Here is a 25,606-nt window from a genome sequence, read left to right on the forward strand (position 1 = left end):
TTATTACCAAACGCTTAAGTTTAGGGCAAAAACACATGTTTACTCAATTTTTAAATGATTTTCATTGGTTTAAGTACAAAAAACATTTTTTTTATGATTTTTGAGATTTTGTCACACCCCTTGGTTTAAACTCGAATTTTGGGTATATTTTGTTTTCCGTGTCCCTTCCGAAATGTCAGATAGGAACAACCCCAGTGTTAAAACTATATGCCCTGTGGCATTTTTGTCGAAAAAGTGAATGTCAAACAAGATCACAAGTGTCAAGGTTGATATTTGGAACCATTTTTAAAATTGAAGTTAAAAAATGATATAGCCGTTTTTTGAGCGGGAAAACTTGCTAAAGTAGTTGCAAGAACATGCTCTTTCGTATTATTGAATAAAAACGAGAATTCATTAAACATTTTAGGACCCAATTGGCAATTCGCCACCCCAAAGAAAATCGATTATCTTAAACACACGTTTCCATGATCCTCGTCGCCACTTTTATATCCTGTAAATAAAGAATAAAATAATATGTTAATCTGACCACAGTCCAGGAAGTCTTCTTTCTGTGCCAACTGCAGCCAGTACTTATAGCTCAGAAATACCGTAGGTACGAACAGATAAAAGGCACCAAGTCAGAAGGTAGAATAATTAATATCACTTGAGATAGGTAGACATGACAGCATGAAGGTTTGATTGTAAAATTAAAATACTTTAGTTTTCCAACATACATTGTTAGAATAATTCAAAGTTATCTGTCAAATCGTACACTTCAGGTTAATTATCAGAACTCCAGATCTGAAAGGCTTCCTGTAAGAGCTGGTGTTCCCCAAGGCACCATTTTGGGACCAATATTATACAACATTTTCACATCTGACTTACCTGAGTTACCTCAGGGATGTAAAAAATCTTTGTTTGCGGAGGACACAGGCCTCTCCGCCAAAGGACGAAGCCTGCGTGTCATCTGTAGTCGATTGCAAAAAAGTTTGGATATTTTTTCTTCATACTTGCAAAAATGGAAGATTTCTCCTAATGCTTCCAAAACTCAACTAATAATATTCCCATTCCAATTTATATTAGAGTGTTACTGCCTCTCTGTAGTAGTCATGTCGTCACTTGAGTGAGAACGACACGTTGATAGCCTTCCCACATCTTTACTCTTCCACAATACAGTTGTTGTGGAAGCGATGTAGGTACGATAGGCAAACAGTTTCAACACTAAATAAATCGCACTCGCTCGTTCCGCGTGTGTAGCAACATGAGATGGATGGATATGGGTATGGGTTATGAAAGGGGTTATGAAAGGGGTCCGCGTGGTCTGTAGGGATTTGAATTCTAAACTTGTAACCAACTCAGTTATTGGGTCACCAAGTGGCTCGGTAGCTTAGTTGGTAAAGCGCTCGTCTAGCATACAAGAGTCCTGGGTTCGAATCCCAGCCGAGCACGTGAATTTTTTTCATAATTTCGCCCATAATTTGTCCATCTTTACCACGCGTAATGAGTTAATAAATTTAGATCCTAACTTGTTTGTTTATCGTAATAATCGACTTGATGGGGCATGTGGGAGAGTTGCAATCATCATTCATAGGCGTATAAAACATCAACTGTTTTCGTCATTTGAAACTAAAGTTTTTGAAACTTTAGGTGTTTCTGTTGAAACACAACTTGGTAAATATACTTTCATAGCTGCCTATCTGCCTTTTCAATGCTCTGGACAGCAAGTTAATTTGCTCCAAACTGACTTGCGAAAATTGACTCGCAATAAGTCAAAAAATTTTGTCATTGGTGACTTTAATGCCAAACATCGGTCAAGGAATAATTCTCAAAGTAATTCCAACGGCAGAATTTTATTTGATGAGTGCTCTTCAGGATATTTCTCAATTCAATACCCTGATAGCCCTACATGTTTTTCCTCTTCTAGAAATCCTTCTACGATTGATTTGGTCTTAACCGACTCTAGTCATCTTTGTAGCCAATTAGTTACTCATGCTGATTTTGATTCTGATCATGTCCCTGTTACATTTCAAATATCCCATGAAGCGATTCTCAATCCTATCAGCTCCACTTTCAATTATTTACGAGCCGACTGGAATATATATGAAACGTATGATGACTCTTATCTTGATGTTAACATTTCTTTAGAAACTAAACTTGATATTGACAATGGTCTTGAAACTTTAACAAATTCCATTGTTGAAGCCAGGAGCATTGCAATTCCAAAATGTGAAGTAAAATTTGAATCCGTGATTATAGACGATGATCTTAAACTCTTGATCCGTCTTAAAAACGTGAGGAGAAGGCAATTTCAACGCACTCGTGATCTTGCTATGAAAATTATATGGCAGGATTTGCAGAAAGAAATCAAGAAACGTTTTGCAGATTTAAGAAACAACAATTTTGAAAATAAAATTTCTCAATTGGACCCTGGCTCTAAGCCCTTTTGGAAATTATCTAAAATCTTGAAAAAACCTCAGAAGCCAATACCGGCATTGAAAGAGGAAAACAAATTATTACTAACAAATTGCGAAAAAGCTCAAAACTTGCTATTAATTAAGGACTTACTAGTCCAATTGAAAATCAAGTTACTCAGGACTTCAAAAATATTCTCAATCAAGAGAACGTTTTCGAAAATGCCTGGGAGACTGATTTGGAAGAAGTGAGAACTATTATTAAAAAATTCAAAAATATGAAAGCTCCTGGTGATGATGGAATTTTCTAGATCCTCATCAAGAAACTTTCAGAAAGTAGTTTATCATTTTTAGTTGATATATTAAACAAATGTTTTCAATTAGCATATTTTCCTGACAAATGGAAAAATGCTAAGGTTGTTCCAATTTTAAAACCAGACAAAAATCCTGCAGAAGCTTCTAGCTATCGTCCAAACAGTTTGCTTTCCTCCATCAGTAAACTTTTTGAAAAGGTTATTTTGAACAGAATGATGGCCCACATCAACGAAAATTCAATTTTTGCCAATGAACATCGACCACTCATCAACTTTTACGTGTAACAAATTTGATCCGTTCCAACAAATATGAAGGCTATTCTACTGGTCCTGCTCTTCTAGACATAGAAAAAGCATTCGATAGTGTTTGGCATGAAGGTTTGATTGTAAAATTAAAAAACTTTAATTTTCCAACATACATTGTTAGTATAATTCAAAGTTATCTGTCAAATCGTACACTTCAGGTTAATTATCAGAACTCCAGATCTGAAAGACTTCCTGTAAGAGCTGGTGTTCCCCAAGGCAGCATTTTGGGACCAATATTATACAATATTTTCACATCTGATTTACCTGTGTTACCTCAGGGATGTCAAAAATCCTTGTTTGCGGATGACACAGGCCTCTCCGCCAAAGACGAAGCCTGCGTGTCATCTGTAGTCGATTGCAAAAATGTTTGGATATTTTTTCTTCATACTTGCAAAAATGGAAGATTTCTCCTAATGCTTCCAAAACTCAACTAATAATATTCCCACATAAACCAAAAGCTCTTTATTTGAAACCTTCAAGTAGACATGTTGTCACGATGAGAGGGGTTACTAATTGGTCAGATGAAGTAAAGTATCTAGGGCTCATGCTAGATAAGAATTTAACTTTTAAAAATCACATTGAGGGCATTCAAGCCAAATGTAACAAATATGTAAAATGTCTCTATCCACTTATTATTAGAAAATCAAAACTTTGTCTTAAGAACAAGCTTTTGATATTCAAACAAATTTTCAGGCCAGCCATGTTGTATGCTGTACCAATATGGACTAGCTGTTGTAATACCAGGAAGAAAGCTCTGCAGAGAATTCAAAATAAAATTTTGAAAATGATTCTGAAGCTTCCTCCCTGGTATGAGTTACATAGAATATCCAATGTTGAAACATTGGAACAAATGTCAAATAAAATAATTAATAATTTCAGGCAAAAATCGTTACAATCTTCTATTGCCACGATTAATGCGTTATATGTTTAGGTTAAGTTAGGTTAAGTATATTCAAAAGTTTTTTTTTTCTCTTATAAGCAGGTGAAATCAACTCACCTGTAAATAATTTGAACTGCTACGGCAAATGAAATGTAATATGTTGTTAACAAAATGTTAATAAAATCTTAGATTTGTTTTACCAAATTAGGATGATAGTGTTGTCTAATAACACAGAACACCTAGATATAAGAAATAATGAATGTAATGTTTGGAATGATACTAATAAAGAAATAAAAAAAAACATTTTTTGATATTGAGCTGGAGTAGACTTTTTTTTTGCACCAAGTGAAGAATAAGTTAATGTCATTCTGGAATTCTTCTGCTTCGCTAGAATTACGTACTTCCATGAAGAGCTTCATGTCGTCTGCATATATAAGAAATTTTATTTTTCTAAGTAAAAAGGAAATGTCGTTTACATACAAAGTAAAAAGAAGTGAAGTACCTTGGGGTACTCCGGAGGTTACAGAAATGGGTGCTGATAACTTATTTTGAAAGCGCACAATTTGTTTCCGATGTGATAGATATGACTGGATCCAACTCAAGAGTTCTGGCTCCATTCCTATTTTTTGCAATTTGAAGATTAATAATGGTTTGTCGATTTGGTCAAATGCCTTACTGAAGTCAGTGTAGAGGGCTTCTACGTGCTTGCCATTGTCCATTGCGTTGAGAATGAAAGATACAAATTCTAGCAGATTGGAAGATGTCGAGCGGCCTTTAAAAAAGCCATGCTGCCTACAAGTAATTTGGTTGCTGGAAAATTTTGTCGTTTACGAGAGATTCGAAGAGTTTGGGAATATATGAGATAATGGCAATTCCGCGATAGTTCCGTATGTCAGATTTTGTACAGAGGCATGTTGAAAAGGCGTTCTAAGGGAAGGGTAAGTTCTTCTGAGAGATTTTTGAAGAACACAGGTGTAATGCCATCCGGTCCTGCTCCCTTAGTTGCGTCCAGGTTTTTAAGTGCTGATAAGATTTCTTGTTGTGATAGTTTTTCAATAGATATACTATTAGAAATTTCTGAGAAAAAATAAAAGAAATTGCGGTCGCTGTCTTCTTCAGAGTAGGTGGTATACACTTCTTGGAAGAAATCTGCAAAGAGGTTGCAGATAAAGGAAGAGTTTTCACCTACGTTTCCGTCAAAATGCATTCGCGATGGGAAATTGCTACTTTTTAATATTGTGTTTACATAATTAAAAAAGTTTTTAGGACATGGTTTGACTTCGGATTCGACCTTACGGAGTTAATGGCTGAGTTTAGTTGATTACATATGTCATGATAATTTTGTAAGTTCGTGGCAGTATTTTCTTTTTTTTGTATAATTTATGCGCTTTCTGCTTCAGGTTTTTCAGTTGTTGGCTAAACCACACCGGTAATATGTTATTTTGCGTATGTCATTTTCTTCTTGTTAGCACAGTTTCATTAATTATTTGTTGAATAATTGAATAATTGAACTTGTCTACTTCGGTGTTGACATTTCCTTCAATACTTATAATATGTTGCCAATCAATTGTACATAGTCTACGTTTGGCTTCTTTGTAATTTGCTTTATTGTATTCCGGCACTTCCTCGTACTCCCAGTCGCTGGGGAGAGAAGTTTTATGTATGAAGATTGAGTATTCAATTGCTGTGTGAAATACTTCATTTTTCCATAGAGGTGATAATGATGAATACACACAGAAATCTTCAGTGCAATTTGTAAATAAGAGGTCCAAGTAAGAATTTTGCTGGTTTTTTACGTGATTAATTTGATTTAGGCCAAAATATGATGTTTTGTCGAATAAAAATTGTAAAGTACTGTCTTCGCCTACGACTGGGAGTAAAAGTGATACATTTTCATTGTCTGCCATGAAGTCGGCATTGCGTTGGTTAAAGTCGCCATAAATATGCAGTTTTACTTCAGGTTCCATATTTGAAATAATAGTTTCGACAATTTTGAAAAATAATTCGAAAGAATGTTTGTTAGCGTGTTCAGGTGGAAAATGCACGGATGAAAAAATATGCATTTCTCCATTAATTAGAGCTTTAGCCCAAACATTTTCGAATTCTTTGTGTTTGAAAGTTTCAATTTCTTCAGAAGTAAAGTCTGCATTGATGACTATGAGAACTCCACCACCGGACTTCTTATTACAGTGTTGCAAATTTCGGTCGTGCCGAAATACATTAAAATTGTATCCAAAAATGTCTTCGCTTCTTACGCTTTCGTCCCAGCTAGTTTCAGTTCCAAGAATTACATTGAAAGAAGAAGATAAAAGTTTTTGTTGAATTTCCTTCATTTTGGCTGAGCTTTTCATTCGATGGAAATTTTGGCAATTTACCAGAATTTCAGTCGCATTCTGTTGAGAAGACGAGGATTATTAGTAATACTTACATTACTATGTGCGTCAGGTAGCGTGTGTAGGGTGGATGTTGTGGAGACGTCAGTGATGAACTGCTTCCAAGGAATGCGTCTTTATTTTCGAAAATTTTGTAAGCCGGTTGAGTAAAATTTATTTGCACTCTCCCTGGTAAGCTGCAGTAGCTGTACGCGTTCGCTGGATAAGAATGCCCGGTACGACTTCAAGTCTTCTACGGCGTCGCGAGAGTTCCGAGTTCTTCGTGGACGTCCAAGAAAATTTCGCGCAAGAGATTAGTGTCCGCTGGTAGTCCTTCTGCTGCTAATGTTAAAGATGCGCTAGTTTTGGTAAGTCCACGAATACATGTTGAAGGGGACTGGTCATGCAAGAATGACGATAGGTCCGCACTATGTCCATGATTTTCGGGTCCCGTAGACGTGCTTTCAGGAAGCGTTGGTCCCCGGCTGCAGATTCTTCCGTGAGGTGGACGCATGGGGTCAAAGAGTGGAGGGTTTTCAAGCCTGGCAGGTTTTTCATGGCGATAAGGGTTGATGGTTTCCCCTTTTTGGAAATTTATGAATTTCGGTCCATTGTCTTTCATTGGCGGCTGAGAAAAATGTACACGTGCCGCTGCCAGGCATCACAAACATAGATAAGCTAGTACAACATGAGTTTAGTACAACATGAATCTAGTACAACATCATTTTGACAAGTGAACAGGGGTTTTCGTATGGTCTTATCCATTGGTGTACTAAACTGACTCGGTCGAATAATTTTGACTCTAGAGCGGGTCCAAATCACGTGGGAATCATACGGGAGCGTGCCCGCTCAAGTGTCACAATTCTCAGATCGAGCGAATTCAGTACACCGATGGATTAGATCACTCAGAAATAAAAATAGTCACAGAATTAATAAAGTTTATGCATTAATGACTATTTTCTATCTGCCTCTCTTTTATTCTGCTGTGAATTTCTACACTAAATGTCATTTCGCCTGGGTCGAAGCCTGGGCCTGAGAAAACAATAATTTTAAATAAATGTTGGGCTTGATTTCTACCGGATACATAATATAAAACCTTATGAGTAACTTTCTTTATCAAGCTTGCATTATAAATCTTCGAAGAAATGTTACGAAATTTCGTTAGATCATGTTTTATCGATTGGGCTTAAGTTACCTTCATGAATATCGAAAAACGAGTAACGTATGATGTCTAAGTAAAGTTATATATTGACAAAGAAAAATGAAGCTTTGTATTGTCGCGCGCCCACCAAATCGGAACGCGCGTGTGGGACACGCGACGTGTGACTCGTTCCCGACATAACTGTCATAATGACATGTGTGGCGCTGCATTCTTACGATGTTTGTGAACACAGCGCAATATTCAAATATTAGTCGCGACACTTGGAAATTGAGAACAAATATATTTAAAAAAAAAAATGTTTGTCCTTATTTCTGTCGGATCCATAATATCGAGGCACCTTTATCACTCTTTTCCGTATCGATTCGAAAAGCAACGTAAAGGTATTCTGGTACATCGTATGACAGGTCTCGATTGTTTTGATTTTCCAAGGATCGGAATATTTGAGACCGAATATGATTCTGCGCGTCTTTTTCGGATTTTTTCCTTCAGATCCGAAACATTGCTAATCAGCATTTTGGATTATAACCTTACATAACCAGAAGGATGCTCTCAAATTGTTAAAAATCTCTTAAACTTCCCCTGCAGTTGTCTCAAGATGGATCGCAATATCCACCCAAGTAACCACGAAGCTATACCGTCAAGCTACCATTCATTAAAAAAAGCGTACTAAAATACCACTACGAAGCGTACATTTATACCATAATTCAGGAAAAAAAAACTTTAAAACTAGTGATGCATAACAAAAAATACTCAAAAATTATGTTTACAAATATCATGTTAAGGTCGCCTCATACCGTTCTATGTCACCATTTACCGTGCGTATAGTTTTCGTCATGATTTAATTTTGTATCTTGAGGAAACGCTGTTGGTGAAATAACTATGTCGCTAGTAGTGTGCGCATTCATTTTCAAGAGTATTCAAATCGTTATTTACAATAAAATCCATGGAAAGTTTAATATATGGCTAAATCATTAATTTTTCATTTAAATCGTTATAGTGGGTTTGACTGTATTGTCCAAACCATTCCATATTCGCTCAAAAACTGAATATGAAGTAGTTATATCACGTAATAACAATAAATCTAGTATTACTCAATAATTTCATGCCTTTTATACTAATGCACGGCAATAGGAACCATACATATTGAGAAGGGTCCATTCACCGTGCATTTGGGTTTCGACTGAAACACAACAAAAATAATAATTTGCATAAAATCTCATTGCTCATACGATGAAATACATCTTGCTTGTAGTATCTACAGCGGAAACTTGTTGAAATTATGGAAAATTTGATACTCTAACGTTAAAATGAAAAATGTGAATTTTTGGCGTTTCTACTAAGAGTGTAAAGAAATCTCATTATTAAACAGAATTCACATGATTTGGACTACATAAACTAAATTTTTCAAAAAGCTTTGTGACAAGAACTACTTCATTTAATCAGTTTTGAAATAAAATATCAGAATATTCTGTAGGAATCTGTATATGTGGAGGCCGCACGGTGACTGGTGACATAACAGTATGTGAATACTTTATGTTTGCTTTATGTGACAAAATCTTTAAGAGCTTTATAAAGCATAATTAAAGTGGGACTGTTCCTTAAAGTTAGCTTCTTCTATTTCCAAACTTGAGACCGTCACGAACTTATGAAAGATTTCTACTGATAAAAATTCAATCAATTTTCATGTCAATTCTGACTTATTATAGACATTGTTGGTTGGTTGGTTCGGTTAACACTTCAACACCGGTAACTCTTGCTTCCCAAACAAATATTCCAGTCGAACGTTAGGTCCACGCATGATCCACTAAGATTGGTTGATTTAGTGGGTTCCGAAGCCAGTTTGAGCTGGAGGTACTTCTTCATGAAGTCCGCGAGCTCCGTGTTCTCCTCTTTGTTCAAATCGAAGTTAAATTTGCCAGGCACGATTGGCATGATCTCCATTTGACACTCGAAGAAGTTCCGCACCATGAAGAACTTCTTCTGCTTCGTCGTGGTATCCCGGGAAATGTAGAGGCAAATCTGCGATTCCAGAGCTCGGCCTAACTGATCGGTTTGTTTGAGGATACCAACCTGTGCGCGATCCACGCCAAGCGTGTCAGCATCATGCCGAAGGACATCCAGCTGACTCGTCGTTTCCGTGGAGAACGCACTTAAATTGAATTGCAGCACAATTTCAAACAAAACGGGTCACAACAATGCATTCGACGTAAAGGAGTTACAACCAGAGACACTTTATCTTTTACTATTAATTGATTAATTATTTAATTTATTTATCAATTATAATTTTGGTTGATTAGTTTTCAACGGAGATAAATGCAAACAAAGTTTTACCTAAGTTCTCGTCGCTCGGGTCGGGCGGCGGTAGCATTTTTACAGTCTTCTCTGTTTGCATATTTCAATTCGATCGACAATTTCTTACCAAATCATCATCAATAAAGCTGTTGCTGGTTAGTTTTAGCTCTTTGTTTGACAAGTTGGTACTCTGATCGCTCTAGCATGCATTTACATGTAGGTAGCGAAGACGACAACGGCATTATTCATTCTATTCATAAGCTAATAAACAATAATGTTTTTGCAAAAAATAAGTTGTGTCCGTGCGTAAATTCTTCAACTTTTGGAAACAATGATTTTCATGATTATGCATGACACGCTCAAAGAAACATGGGTTCTGGAAACGATATGACCAGAAGAAATGCAGTTTTTACTAATAATAACGTCGCTGAAAACGATTCCGTTGTCAAAACTTTCATAAATATGTTGAGTTTAGCATAATTGAGAAATTACTAAAAATAATGCAGACATCCCACGAGCATTGGGTGTCAGTACTTGCTTTAAAAATATAAAACTAGTTACTAATGCAGTTTCAAATTAATTTTTTAAGATACAGTGGGGATTCGCTCGTTGGAGGTCCGGTACATGGAATGACTCGATTGTTGGATGTTCGCTGGTTGGAAAATATTTCAACTAAAAAGCACTCAAATTTCTCCAGAAAATGTCAAACTGACTTTGACGTCTGAGTACCGTTGAATTGAAGTCTCCATATACAGAACAAATGCGTATGTATATGTGCGTTTCGTAACGATTTGCTCTCCAGATGCGTTAAGGACTGTTCATTTTATAAAGTGGACACCTTGTGCATGCTGTATCTTTTTAATTTATCAATGAAATTTCAATCGGTTTTCTGTACATCGTTCGACTAGTATTGTACAATGTTGTGATAATGAAAAATTCTCCAAAATAATTAAATTTCACACGAATATGGAACAACGTTTAAAACGGTCGATTTTTGGAGGTTATCAAAATCAATGATTATTAGAAAATGGCTGGAAAATTCAACAATCTATATTTTTTATTTTCTTGAAAGGCTTGCTCTTCGGGAGCATCATCAATCAGAAGCCTGATGGAAAAAATCGAATTATTTTTGGAGGAACAATTTTACAAATATGATAAAATCATTTTTCCCCGATATTTTTAGAGAATTTTTTTTTAAATTTGAAGGGGACCGATATGAGTAGAATTTGTTGGTTCAAAGTACGTCCTGACGGAAGTGCTAATATAGTATTAATATGGAAAACAATTAACGCCTCCATCGAGTTACTTATTTAGTCCCCACGTCACATTTAAAGCACAATAGAAAAACAATTACCGTAATCTGGGGTATCATTGATCAGCGGAGTAACATTGATCGGAATGACTCATCTCATCAAAAGTTCGTATTATCATTTATTGATGAAATATATCCAAATCATTAATGGTGCTTCTCTTTCTTATATTCATTAGCTAATGAAAGTTGATATTTTTTGCGAAAATTGCGTTTACTTTATGCGTAAATTTGTAAACTTTTTTAAACAATGATTTTAATTGTTAAGGATGACACTACCGAAGATTCATGTCTCACATAAGTTCTACAAACGATATAAGCAAGGAAAATGTGGTTCTTACTAAAAATTACATCGCCGAAAACGATTCCGTTGTCAAAACTTTTATAAGTATGCTCAATTTGGCAACATTACCGAATTACTGTTAAGAATGTAAAATTCCCTTAGGAAATTGCCTACCTTTAGGCGTATTCCGTGGTTCAAGGTGTTTTTAATTTTAAAATAACTCAAAAAATAAATGACTTGTAAGCGTTTGGTCTTCATATTCAGCTTCAGGGGCTATGATTTAAGTATGTAACGACATTTTCAGTATTACCGAACGTTGTTTACATAGGTGATCAATGTTACCCCATATCAGCTAAATCAAAAAATCGCCTTAAACATTTTTTTAACATGCTTAAATCTTTCAATAAACAAAATACAGTATATAGTCTCGAGCTATGGGTGTCAGTACTTGTTTTAAAAATATAAAATTTGCAACATTTGCATTTTCAAACGAAATATTGAAGAAATATTCAAAAAAATGATCAATGTTACCCCGGATTACGGTACTTTATTTTTAGAAGACCTTTGGAATACATTGACAATTATCAAAATTTGCAACATTGCTATAATAAAATCGAATTTATTTTCCTCATATTATTTTCATAATACGTTATTCTGAGATTACCAATTGAAATATTCGGAGAAAAATGTTTACAATTTGCGGTAGATCGATAAATATGCGTACATGATTTTAAAAGTATGAGACTTTTTAGTAAAACGAAAATAAAGTGTGAAAATTATACATAAGACTTTGGTTTAAACTCACGATTTAGCTCTTGATTATACAAATATAGTTTCTTTAGTAGTCTAAACTTGTTTTGAACACGCTTTTTACTTTTCTCTTTTGCTGGGAGCGAATGTATCAGCAAATTTGGCCATAAATGTATAAATCACTAAAGTGACCTAAAGTCAGAGAACGGTGGAATATAATTGATTTTTTTAAAGCTCTACCTTTAGTGGAATAATAAAGGATACAAACATACAATTTGTTCATAAAAATGAGGATTTTTGTTTTGCGAAAAATAATATTAAACTTTGACAAACAGCTTTTCCTAGGAGTTTTTGGAAAAAACTATTTAGCTCTTCAACCAAAAGCATTTTCTAAGATCTTATATTTTCATAGCATTGTAGAATAACATGTTAGGGGCCCAGATAGCCGTAGCGGTAAACGCGCAGCTATCCAGCATGACCATGCTGAGGGTCGTGGGTTCGAATCCCGCTGGTCGAGGATCTTTTCGTAAAGGAAATTTTCTCGATTCCCAGGGCATAAAGTATCTTCGTACCTGCCACACGATATACACATGCAAACATGGTCAATCGGCAAAGAAAGCTCTCAGTTAATAACTGAGGAAGTGCTCATAAGAACACTAATCTGAGAAGCAGGCTCTGTCCCAGATGGGACGTAACGCCAGAAAGAAGAAGAAGAAGAAGAATAACATGTTCACCAGCTGTCAGTCGTTCCAACTAAGGTGTCGGCCAGGGTAGACGCGTCACGCGAAGCGACGCGAAAATTGTCTGGGAAGGAATAACAATTATTAATAATGAAATGTCAAACTCCAAAGGATTTTCGCGTCGCTTCGCGTGACGCGTCTACCCTGGCCGACACCTAACGGGTCGGATTCGCTAGATGGAAGGCAATCGTGTTCCAACCAGCGAACCCCCACTGTATATCCAAAAAAAAGAACAATGTTACCCCGAATTACGGTACATGTAAACTTCAAAACGTCAAAACCTTATAACAGCAAAAAAAATGTGCTTGTCTATGAAAAATAAGACATGCCTCGATATTTACCAAATTTTCAATATTTTAGTCAAAAAATCAAAAGCTTTCTTTATTGGAGTAGATTCGTAGAAATATTTCCAATCGATTGATGCAAGAATCTTGAAAATCTATGAGGGCGTTAGTAAGTTATTAACAGTCAAACCCTAACCACTTTTCGTGACGCGAGCGATTTTCCGTTTTTCGAAATTATACCCCAGTATGTTGCCGTAAGACGTTATCCAACGCCAAAAATGAAATGTGGGCTATACATTGCCAGGTAATAAGAAGCTACTCTGAAAAAATCATGTAAATCGGTTCAGTATTCTTGGACAAATCTGAAAATTACGATATGAGGTTTTTTGAAGTTTTCAAGATCTTTATTTGGTCAGCGTGGTACCAGAAACATAAATGCTCATTACTCAAAGACGGTTTCACCAAATTGCATCATTTTTTCACAACATACTCTCATTAAGAATATCTAATTAGCAATTACGATATTTCTATCTGAATCGCACCCAAGAGGGTCAAATTAGAACAACTGACGATTTAGTAAAATTTTGTGAGGGACTCGAGCGAAGCCGCAAAATTCTGACACGTAGAAGACAATGACAGTATCCATTGGCAGAACCGTCATTGGTTGGGCACTTCCAAAACCCCAGAATCAAAGTAAACGAAGTTAGGTTTGTTAATATATCGTTTAGAAGTTTTGCACAGCATTCTGAACCGAGTAGCAGCTCTTTCGTACAAAGTTTTCCCTCCGTGTCGAACTTACAACCAGTTTATCACCCCAATTGCCAATCACATGATTCATACCCATTGCGTAATAGCTGTACAAATAGCTCGTATTGTGCGGCTGTCCATTGTCCTGGTACAATAGATCATCCTAACAATCCCCATGCTATTTCACAGCTGCGGGATTTTGCCTATTGTTCACAGTAAATATTCAGAGCCGATGAACAATCGAGCTTTTCAAGTGAAGGTCATTGACAAAAGGAAACTATAGATCAGTCAGGTAATTGTTTGCAATCTTTTCATCCACCAAGAGATACAGGTTACGGCTTCGGTTCAGATGAATCACATACACAAAGTGAGTCGAATCCGATATGTGTATCCAACTAACATTCACTCATTTAACAAACACCATTATAGCAGTTTTATTCAGCATCATGTTTAATAACATTTTAATAATTTTCATGGCCAACCTTTGTTCAGGCGTTGTTCACACAAATTTGGAGAAACTTTATAGCATGTCGTTGAATTCCAACTTTATTTTTCAGCTTTTAAAACGTTTTACAAGCATTTAGTTCAGCTTTTATACGACTAATCCAAAAATAATTAAAAACAAATAAAAACAAAAAAAAAATATTTTTCTAGACGCTTTAAATGTAGTGTACACTATTATCATGATGTATAACAACCATATTTAAAAATCGCCTGGATACTGGATTCGAACTCGAGATTTTCCAATCGTCAGCGGTATGCCTCGCCATCTGCGCCATCCTAGAATAGTGGTTATCACGCTCAATGGTATGGGTGTCCTAGTGTAGATGTAGTTGTGAACCTTAGAGGAAAACAATATGCACTCTGTCTCGAAAAACACCCAGAATCCGGGTATAATTTTTGCAAATTGGGTAATATTTCCATACTAATTTTGATGAGTCTGGAAAGCGTGTGCAAGTTTCTTTGAGGAAAACAAAAACAAACTGTATATGACGAGCGTATGCTAGTCTACGTGTGCTCATATGTCACTAAGCTCTATTGATGAATAAATCGTCCAGTGCAAAATATAAACCTCTCATAGCTGAATATTGATCATGTTTGAGCTTCTATTCGACATCGTCTAATCAACACATGGTACGCTAATCAACAACTGAACAAGCAGAATTCAGTTGCTGTTTAGTGCTGATTTAAGCTGAGTTCAGTTGGCTATTTTTAGCACACAGTGAGAAAATTTATATCAATGATGGTCAAAAATATTTTTTTTACGCAAAGTGAAATCAGTGAAAGAAAGTGAATATGCATCGAGGCCGAATCTCAAATTTTCAAGAGCACAAATCTAGAGAACCAGACAGCGCAGTGGTTCGAGCTGAAAACCTTATCGATTGGTCACACGCTGGTGGTACCCAATCGATTAAGTTTTCAGCTTGAACGGATGTTTTTCTCTAGATTTGTGTTCATGAAAATTTGAGGTTTGGCTTCGATGCATAATCACCTTAATCTAATTTCATAATAAGTTTTAGTTTATTCAAAACTTCAATTTGAATGATTCATTAACTTAAATTGAAATTCATTTATTTTATAAATTATATTTGTATTAATTAATTATATTATTGATTTTTTTTTTCATGAAACTATTATGTATTAAAGAAATAATCCTCTGTATGAATATATTTAAATCATTTGAAGTGATCTGAGGACTATGCGCCTGAATAGAAAAATGTTCGAATATCTTGACGCGTGGGATTTTGTTTTCAGAAATGGCCAAGTAAATATTTTTTTAGATAGCACTATTCAATTGTGAAGAAATGTCATTTCAAATGTAGCTCACTAAAGAAATTTATTTGATCAATTCTGTCGAAGAAATTTCCACTTTTCTTGTTCGGAACAACATCCCGAGCAGGCGAAAAAAGCTTAGCAATAGCAAATTATAATAAGGATAGCTAAAAGTGATATTAACTTGATAGATATAATATATTAAAGATCCTGAAATGATATCTAAAATTAACTACTTCAAAAAACAAACAAAATCTTGATGTTGTCTTCAGATCTTTTATGTCAATCAAGTCAATATCACGCTTTGTTTGTCAGTACTTCGCTCCTACTAGGAATACTTAGCTTAAATGTTTGTTTTTGTTTTTCAAAATAATCCTACATTTCTGGAGGCTGACCATATTTATTTTGTGAACAGCTATTTAAAAAGCTTTGAGAAAGCATAAGTTATAAGCTTTGGAGTACATTCGGAACTCATCACGAATTTCGGATATTTTGTCCATTTTATGAAATTTAGCTATAGTGTGATCGCTTTTACAAGGCTTATTTATTGCTGAACAACGTGTTTGTTAATCGTCTTTTTGGCCTCTTTTGGATCAACTGTTCTTATAATATACTGAAGCTGAATTAAGATTTTATAAGATACTTATTCAGCTCTTATTCACGCTTATATTAAACATGTGGAAATAGCTGAAGTGTGACGCAAGTAAAACGTTAGTTCGTCTTCTGAATTTTATACATTGACATTTGTTTATGTTCAATATTGGCTTTTTAATTGGGGGAAACATGTCTTGTTCAGCTCATTAGTGTTAAAAAAGCACCTTCTCAGCTCTTTATAGAGCAAAATTTTTATTCAGCTGTCATTACCATTATTGAACAATAATTAAGCATGCATGCTTATTTGTGGCTCTGAATTGTTAGTTGGGTAGGTAACACCGCTAGATCGCAACACTCACAACTGATAAATGAGCTCACTAGTGTGCGGTGATCAGAGAATAGGGCGATATTCAAAACTTAAAAGGCAATAGATGGCTCTTTTTCAATGGTAGTAAAAACGAAATCCTGAAGCAAAGAAAGCACCACGGAAGATGAACTAGACACAAAAAGTTATGTATTCACTTTACACTTGATTTCTAATCACTATTTTTTTGATCCAGTTTCCTAATTGCAAGCAATTCGTCAACAAACGTCAGCATCCCACCGCAAAATCGCTAGTGTTTGGAGGGGATTTTAACCTCCAAATTTCCAAATAACCTCCAAATCATCACCTCCAAGTTAGTTCTAATATCCTCCGTTATATGAAATATGGTGGCGCGTCGATTGGCGCAAGTTTATCGTTAAACAGTCAATTAACAATTTTCATAGTTTTTCATACGTTTTGACAGTTCTCCAACTACCATTCTTCCATGCACTTGTGTTGAAAGTTTGAGAAATTTGAGAATCCAGCGTAGCGCGATCAGTGGGTGACATACAAACAACAGAGTCGTCGCTCGGCGGCCGGTAAGAGAAACTGAATGTTCGAAAGGTTGTTGTCTGTAATTTTTGCTGCTGGCGCCAACTGTTAGCGTTTGAGAACAAAATAAACAGTCATTACCCTATTAGGGCGATATTCAAAACTGAAAAGGCAATAGATGGCTCTTTTTCAGTTGTAGTAAAAACGAAATCCTGAAGCAAAGAAAGCACCACGGAAGATCAACTAAGCACAAAAAGTTATGTATTTAGGGAGTCGATGCCGGTTATGGACCCTTTGCGTATTATGGACCCCCTACAGAAAAACATAAAATTAACACTCAAAGCAACTTTATTCCTATGAAAATCCACCGGGGGAACTTCGATTACATTGTTAGTCAGCAGTTTCAGGCAAAATATTTGGTTTGAGACGCATAAATACAGATATTTGAACAGTTTTGTAAATGAAACCACACAAGAGGGTCCATAATACGCATTTCCTGGTGGGTCCATAATAGGCTCGTCGGCAGCGAGCCGGATTACATGGGAATCAAATGGAGGGTCCATAATATGCAACGTCAAATTTGTAAACAATCCTATTATGGACCCCGGGAGGGTCCATAATAGGCATTCGGACAACAGTTTTTCAAATGCATGTTTCGCTGGAAAAATCGAACGATTTTGTATGTTTCATAGACGTACTATGAAGTAAAGACATTGAATTTGTTGTTAGACTCCACAAAACGTATATGCGTCTGAGATATCATTGCGGAAAAGCATCTAGAATGAATTTCAGCTACTAAGGGGTCCATTGCTAGCATTGAAACCCTACATTACGCTTGATTTCTAATCACTACTTTTTCGATCCAGTTTCCTGATTGCGAGTAATTTACGTTTTTCATTATTTTCCTCTACGTTTTGACAGTTCTCCGACTACCATTCTTCCATGCGCTTGTGTTGAAAGTGTGAGAAATTTGAGAAGCCAGCGTAGCGCGATCAGTGGGTGGAATACAAACAACAGTGTCGTCGCTTGGCAGCCAGTGAAAGAAACTGAATGTTCGAAAGGTTGTTGTCTGTACTTTTTGCCGCTGGTGCCAACTGTTAGCGGTTATGAACGAAATAAACAGTCGTTACCCTATTGTTTTAACTGTAAAATGACTGGCCATCATTGGCGATATTGTCAGCAGCCAAAGAGGTTCTTTTGTCATCGATGCGGCTTGACACACTTGTGGTATACGTACCATTGTACAATTATCTTGAAATGGGTTCCATACTGATAATTGTCTTCATTCAAGATAGCCTTGGAATAATTTTCTTGACAACTTGTACCATGGTATATGTATCAGATGTCTGTCCATGCAAGGTATTAGAAGGGATATCCATGCACTCGTGCTAGCGTTGGGCGATTTTGAATCGATGTTCCGAACATCGATGTTTTTATTCCGAATTATCGATGTTTTGATGTTTATATTCCGATTAATTCGATGTTTAGAGCTTTTGAAATTGAGTGAATCGATTTTTTCATTAGATTTTTCGATTCGATCTATTTTGAGGAAATCACTGAGGATTTTTTGATGAATTGACAAAAAAAATCACTAATTTTGAATCTACTTTATAGTGTTTCTCTGTTCTATTGAATTTCAAGAGTGGGTTAATTTAACGTTCAACGCTCCATCATCGTAATCATCGTCATCATTGAAACTTCAAAAGCAGTTTATTATTTCAAAACTAAAAATTATTCGATGAAAATGTGTTCACAGTGTTTCGGTTGTAGAATAGAATACAGTGAACACATTTTCATGTAAGATTTTTTGATTCAGAACGAGAAAACAGCTTTTTAAAATTCCAATATCAATGACAGATCCTGCCCCCTTAAACATGTTGAAAATTGATTACAAAAGTATTTGGTCTCTATTTTAGCGCTTGTATTCCTAAATTTCAAACAATTCTAAATATGGAATTGATTCAGAAACATCGATTCAACGGATTCGATTAAATCGGTGAATCGATTCGAACATTCAAATATTAATCGATTCAGTGACATCAATGTTTTGGTCGAACTAGCCCAACGCTAACTCGTGCCTGAACTGTTCGGGAAACCACGAACCCGGATCAAGATCGTAGAGGGAATACTTGATTCGGGACCATTCGCTTCCAAAACGACAATTCGTCCGCTGGGGTGTGCTGCTGTCGTCATGATGATGGTTTTCGAAAGCAATGTCAAACCCATTCATTGTTTCAAAACATTCGGCACAAAATATTTATTTTCACCGCTTAAGTGAAGTAATGTATGAAATTGAATGAAATCCAATGGTAGAGAATAAATTTATCTTTTAATTTATCTATTTATTTTTAGAGGCAGCGGAGAATGTCCCGAAACGTGTTTTATTCAAGCGCAAAAATCGCTCAGGCGGAAGTTCCAATGAAACTAACCTCACATATCCTAATTTTCCAACCTCAAACTAGTGCTCCTACCAGCCGGATCTCAATTTTTATTATAGTAGTGTATTTCGCTCCCAAGACGACAATTCGTCCGCTGGGGTGTGCTGCTGTCGTCATGATGATGGTTTACGACAGCAATGTCAAACCAAGTCAAACCCATACCATTTTGTCACACCAAAATATTCTCCCACCATGTTTGCTATATATTGGATGGCGTCGTAGCTAATGGCCGGTACGCTGATCATAAGTACTGTGCAAAAGGATAGGACAAGAAACGGTCAAGGAATGATTCCGCTACCGAAATTACTTGAGCTGTACGCTGCTGAGAAGTAGAGCTGATTTCGTAACATCGGTAACGCCTACTGTACAAATCAAATGAAGCTGTCACTTTTCCGTACGAAGTGTAGAACTAGCCCTCGTGCGTTAAAATACACTCAAATAAAGATTTAAAAAAAAAAAAAAAAAAAAAAACTTTTCCGTACGGAAAAATGTGCCGCTCAATTATTCCGCAAGTAAAAGTGACATTTCGCTCATACTGGATAATCTCTCAAAATTACTTCGGTAATAAGGAGAAATTTTACTTGAGCGCTTTACGTTTCAGGTGCATGCTACGCATAACAAACCCAACAAGTAACGCACATGTAACGCGTTATGTTGGATTGTACATTGCATACAAGTTGCGTGCTTCTATTAAAGTGCCATAGAAACTGACGTGTGAGCAGCGTTGCCAACCTTCCAGATTTGTCTGGAATATTCCAGATTTGTGAGGCCCCATTTAACAAAAATCTGGAAGATCCAGATAAAATTTGAAGTGAGTTTGTAAGGTTTTGTATATAATTTGTAAGGTTCTTCTTAAACAACATAAGCGATCCAGACTTTTCCAGACAAATTAACAAAATCTTCCAGATTTTGGAAAATATGACTTGGCATCCCTGCGTGTGAGTATTTATTTTTCCACGTTCAAAATGTGCACGAGAATCTATTCCTCAACAAAACGAACAATACTTCTATAGGCAAATTTAATGCGCCACCATCATAGAGGTCGCTAGCGAAGAAAGAGAGAAATGTCATTGAAAATGTTTGTTTACGTACAAAATTCAATTTTTCGACCCAAAAATTAGCTCATAATCAATTAATTATTAAACTATTTTCCATTGGCATAATCATTTTGACCCTTTATTCTTGCGATACGCGTGATTTCACAGCAAATTTAACCACAAACAAAGAATCCGGAAGTTTATAACCTATGTAGCCAAACACCAATTTTCCAATTTTATCCCACTAATCGTACATGAGCACTGACCGGATCTGTATATTTTCGAAGGAAAAAAAGTTTATCATGTTTTTCAATGCTCTCTGATCGTCCAGAATATAACTATTCCTAGAAAAAGTGTGCACTAAAGAAATTGCAAACGTAATGTTTAAGTACTTGAAGCCAATATAATTTATGTGTCTATCTCAAGATTTTATTTATATGCGTAAACATGAGAATCGTTATTGATTATTTAGCCATTATGTGATGTCGCATGAGACATATATACAACACTTATTTCATATATGTTTGTATAAACATAAAAATTATTGTAGACAATTTATAGTTAAAAATTATGCAAGTTCACATGGGTTTATTCACAAATTTCATAACGCCAAAAATAATCATTTTTGACACCCACCTATCCCCTCGTAACACATTTTATATGAATATTTTTCAGATTTTGTATGAGTTGTAACATCATGAGGACACCCACCCACCCCTTATAGCGTTATAAAATTTGTGAATGAACCCCATATACTTTTTAAGTTCGTTGGTGCAATGGTAATTTTGCAACGGTCGTGTTGCTATAGGTACCCAAGTAACCACAAGCATTATACCATTGCATTAATTTGATCGAAAGTCAACATTTTTTGCATTAATAATGTTATCATGCATTTATTCATTAACTGTCAAGCAATGATCCATTTGATTAACATTATAAATGCTTTGTAGCATTATTTTAATTCAGCATTATGTTTAGCGTTTAGAGTGAATATACAGTTATGCTGTCATACAAGATTACGTAACCTCATTAAACGCACTCGAATCTGTAATAAATAAGTAAGACGATCGAGCACGTTCGCCCTCGCTCATTACGTTTTGTGGGATATGGAAGAACAATTTTTATAATGAAATGACTTCCTTCCATCTCGAACCCCCATTTCATGATCTTAGGATATATTTATTCGTTCAGAGTTATGTTGTATTTCATCTATGAGATTCTTTTATTCATATGGAGCGAGAAGAAATGTCGATCAATTTCTCTCCCCTGAAATCTTTTCAATGCGCTAGGGCTTTGTTTTGTGGATTGAGTCCTGTTATTATTTCTACGAGAAAGAATGGTGATCAAATTCTTTCTATTGATGTTTCATTTGCTGAGGAAAAGAAATCACTGTTGCTCAATCGTCAAAGAGAATTCTTTCTATTCGTAATAACTGGGCGAATAGTAATGGTTAAGACACACAGTAGCATCGTTTATAAGGAACTTTTATCCTACCTTATCACATCAGCAGCTTTAGCATAGGACACCAACGCGCCAGGCATCCAGCACACCATCATCCTAGTTGTGGGTTCGAATCCTGATTCCAACAAAAAAAAAATCATTGAGATGGTACAGAAAACCAAGGTAGCCAATGGACTCATTATTTTGTTTACTTTTAACGCATGCCCTAAATATACATAATTTTAAGCTAATATACATCATGAACCCCAAAAATACAACCATAAATGCTTCAGTAGGGCTTGTGCATTAAAACTGCTTTGCCAAGTATTGCGTTAATTTGGTTGTTGTGGAGCCCTTTCCCACTTTAATTATGCTTTATAAAGCTCTTAAAGATTATGTCACTTTGAAACAAAATCTGATAGCACACTATAGAGCAAACATAATGTATTCATATATAGCTTCGTGGTTACTTGGGTTGTTCTTAAGACAAAGTTTTGATTTTCTATTAATAAGTGGATAGAGACATTTTACATATTTGTTACATTTGTCTTGAATGCCCTCAATGAGATTTTTGAAAGTTAAATTCTTATCTACCCTAGATACATAACTTCATCTGACCAATTTATTGGAACACCTCTCATCGTGACAACATGTCTACTTGAAGGTTTCAAATAAAGAGCTTTTGGTTTATGTGGGAATATTATTAGTTGAGTTTTGAAAGCATTAGGAGAAATCTTCCATTTTTGCAAGTATGAAGAAAAAATATTCAAACTTTTTTGCAATCGACTACAGATGACACGCAGGCTTCGTCCTTTGGCGAAGAGGCCTATGTCATCCGCAAACAAAGATTTTTGACATCCTTGAGGTAACTCAGGTAAGTCAGATGTGAAAATATTGTATAATATTGGTCCCAAAATGCTGCCTTGGGGAACACCAGCTCTTACAGGAAGTCTTTCAGATCTGGAGTTCTGATAATTAACTTGAAGTGTACGATTTGACAGATAACTTTGAATTATTCTAACAATGTATGTTGGAAAATTAAAGTTTTTCAATTTTATGATCAAACCTTCATGCCAAACACTGTCGAATGCTTTTTCTATGTCTAGAAGAGCAAGACCAGTAGAATAGCCTTCAGTTTTGTTGGAACGGATCAAATTTGTTACACGTAAAAGTTGATGAGTGGTCGAATGTCCATGGCGGAATCCGAACTGTTCATTGGCAAAAATTGAATTTTCGTTGATGTGGGCCATCATTCTGTTCAAAATGACCTTTTCAAAAAGTTTACTGATGGAGGAAAGCAAACTGATTGGACGATAGCTAGAAGCTTCTGCAGGATTTTTGTCTGGTTTTAAAATTGGAACAACCTTAGCATTTTTCCATTTGTCAGGAAAATATGCTAATTGAAAACATTTGTTGAATATATCAACTAAAAATGATAAGCTACTTTCTGGAAGTTTCTTGATGAGGATGTAGAAAATTCCATCATCGCCAGGAGCTTTCATATTTTTGAATTTTTTAATAATAGTTCTCACTTCTTCCAAATAAGTCTCCCAGGCATTTTCGAAAACGTTCTCTTGATTGAGAATTAAGGGCCTTCCTTAGCCTAGTGGTTAGAGTCCGCGGCTACAAAGCAAAGCCATGCTGAAGGTGTCTGGGTTCGATTCCCGGTCGGTCCAGGATCTTGTCGTAATGGAAATTTCCTTGACTTCCCTGGGCATAGAGTATCATCGTACCTGCCACACGATATACGAATGCAAAAATGGCAACTTTGGCAAAGGAAGCTCTCAGTTAATAACAGTGGAAGTGCTCATAAGAACACTAAGCTGAGGAGCAGGCTCTGTCCCAGTGAGGACGTTAATGCCATGAAGAAGATTGAGAATATTTTCGAAGTCCTGAGTAACTCGATTTTCAATTGGACTAGTAAGTCCTAAATTAAAATTGTGCGCACTTTCAAACTGCATAGCAAGTTTTGAGCTTTATCGCAATTAGTTAGTAATAATTTGTTTTCCTCTTTCAATGCCGGTATTGGCTTCTGAGGTTTTTTCAAGATTTTAGATAATTTCCAAAACGGCTTAGAGCCAGGGTCCAATTGAGAAATTTTATTTTCAAAATTTTTGTTTCTTAAATCTGCAAAACGTTTCTTGATTTCTTTCTGCAAATCCTGCCATATAATTTTCATAGCAGGATCGCGAGTGCGTTGAAATTGACTTCTCCTCACGTTTTTAAGACGGATCAAGAGTTTTAGATCATCGTCTATAATCACGGATTCAAATTTTACTTCACATTTTGGAATTGCAATGCTCCTGGCTTCAACAATGGAATTTGTTAATGTTTCAAGAGCATTGTCAATATCATGTTTAGTTTATAAAGGAATATTAACATTAAGATTAGATTCAATAAATGTTTCATATATATTCCAGTCGGCTCGAAAATAATTGAGAGTGGAGCTGATAGGATTGAGAATCGCTTCATGGGATATTTGAAATGTAACAGGCTCATGATCAGAATCAAAATTAGCATGAGTAACTAATTGGCTACAAAGATGACTAGAGTCGGTTAAGACCAAGTCAATTGTAGATGGATTTCTAGAAGAGGAAAAACAAGTAGGGCTATCAGGGTATTGAATTGAGAAATATCCTGAAGAGCACTCATCAAATAAAATTCTGCCGTTGGAATTACTTTGAGAATTATTCCATGACCGATGATTGGCATTAAAGTCACCAATGACAAAAAATTTTGACTTATTGCGAGTCAATTTTCGCAAGTCAGTTTGGAGCAAATTAACTTGCTGTCCAGAGCATTGAAAAGGCAAATAGGCAGCTATGAAAGTATATTTACCAAGCTGTGTTTCAACTGAAACACCTAAAGTTTCAAAAACTTTAGTTTCAAATGACGAAAACAGTTGATGTTTTATACGCCCATGAATGATGATTGCAACTCCCCCACATGCCCCATCAAGTCGATCATTACGATAAACAAAAAAGTTAGGATCTATTGTTAGTTTCGATCCAGGTTTTAAATAAGTTTCGGTAATAACTGCTATATGCACGTTATTAGCTGTAAGAAAATTAAACAGCTCGTCCTTTTTACCATTCAGAGAACGAGCATTCCAATTTAAAATATTTAAATTATTATTTGGATCCATTAGAAAATCGTAATCCAATAACAATTTGATTTGTAAATTTTACACCTACTTGGACTGCTTCAGTCATAACCACTTTGAACATTGCATCAATCATTAGATTCAATTGTTCAGTTAGAAAATTAAAATCAGAGGCAGACATATCACTTGAAGTGGGCACATCTGATGATTTCCCATTGGAATTTTCGGTAGAAGAAGAAGCGGAGTAGACCTGTGGCGGTAGGGTTTTTTTCTATTTGATTTTAAACAAGTAGAATGGGTACTCATGGAACGAATAGGGGAGGAGTTCAAATTACCTGCTACGATATCGGCAAAGGAATTTCCGTGGGTAGATACATTCGAAATTGAAAGATTCGAACGGCTACCCGACGGATTAAAATTTGTTTGTGAATGAGCATGATTATGATCTTCCTGGTGGGTATGATTCCTAATCAAGCGATCGTTAACTGAAAAATGAGCATTGTTCGATGCTCTACCAGGCAAATTCCGGAAACGAC

The 25,606-nt window shown here is 35.8% G+C and overlaps 1 protein-coding gene and 1 non-coding gene across 2 annotated transcripts in view; both read left to right on the top strand.

Moving 5' to 3' along the window:
• The window catches only part of LOC5574548 (scavenger receptor class B member 1), a 494,233-nt gene that overhangs the window by 457,194 nt on the left and 11,433 nt on the right, over positions 1–25,606 (top strand). The gene's annotated exons all lie outside the window — the stretch shown is intronic.
• On the top strand, positions 1,356–1,427 carry Trnaa-agc. Its single transcript has one exon. It is a non-coding gene; the product is annotated as a tRNA-Ala (tRNA).

This window comes from Aedes aegypti, chromosome 2 (genome assembly GCF_002204515.2).
Source record: "Aedes aegypti strain LVP_AGWG chromosome 2, AaegL5.0 Primary Assembly, whole genome shotgun sequence".
NCBI classification, from domain to species: Eukaryota; Metazoa; Arthropoda; class Insecta; order Diptera; family Culicidae; genus Aedes; species Aedes aegypti.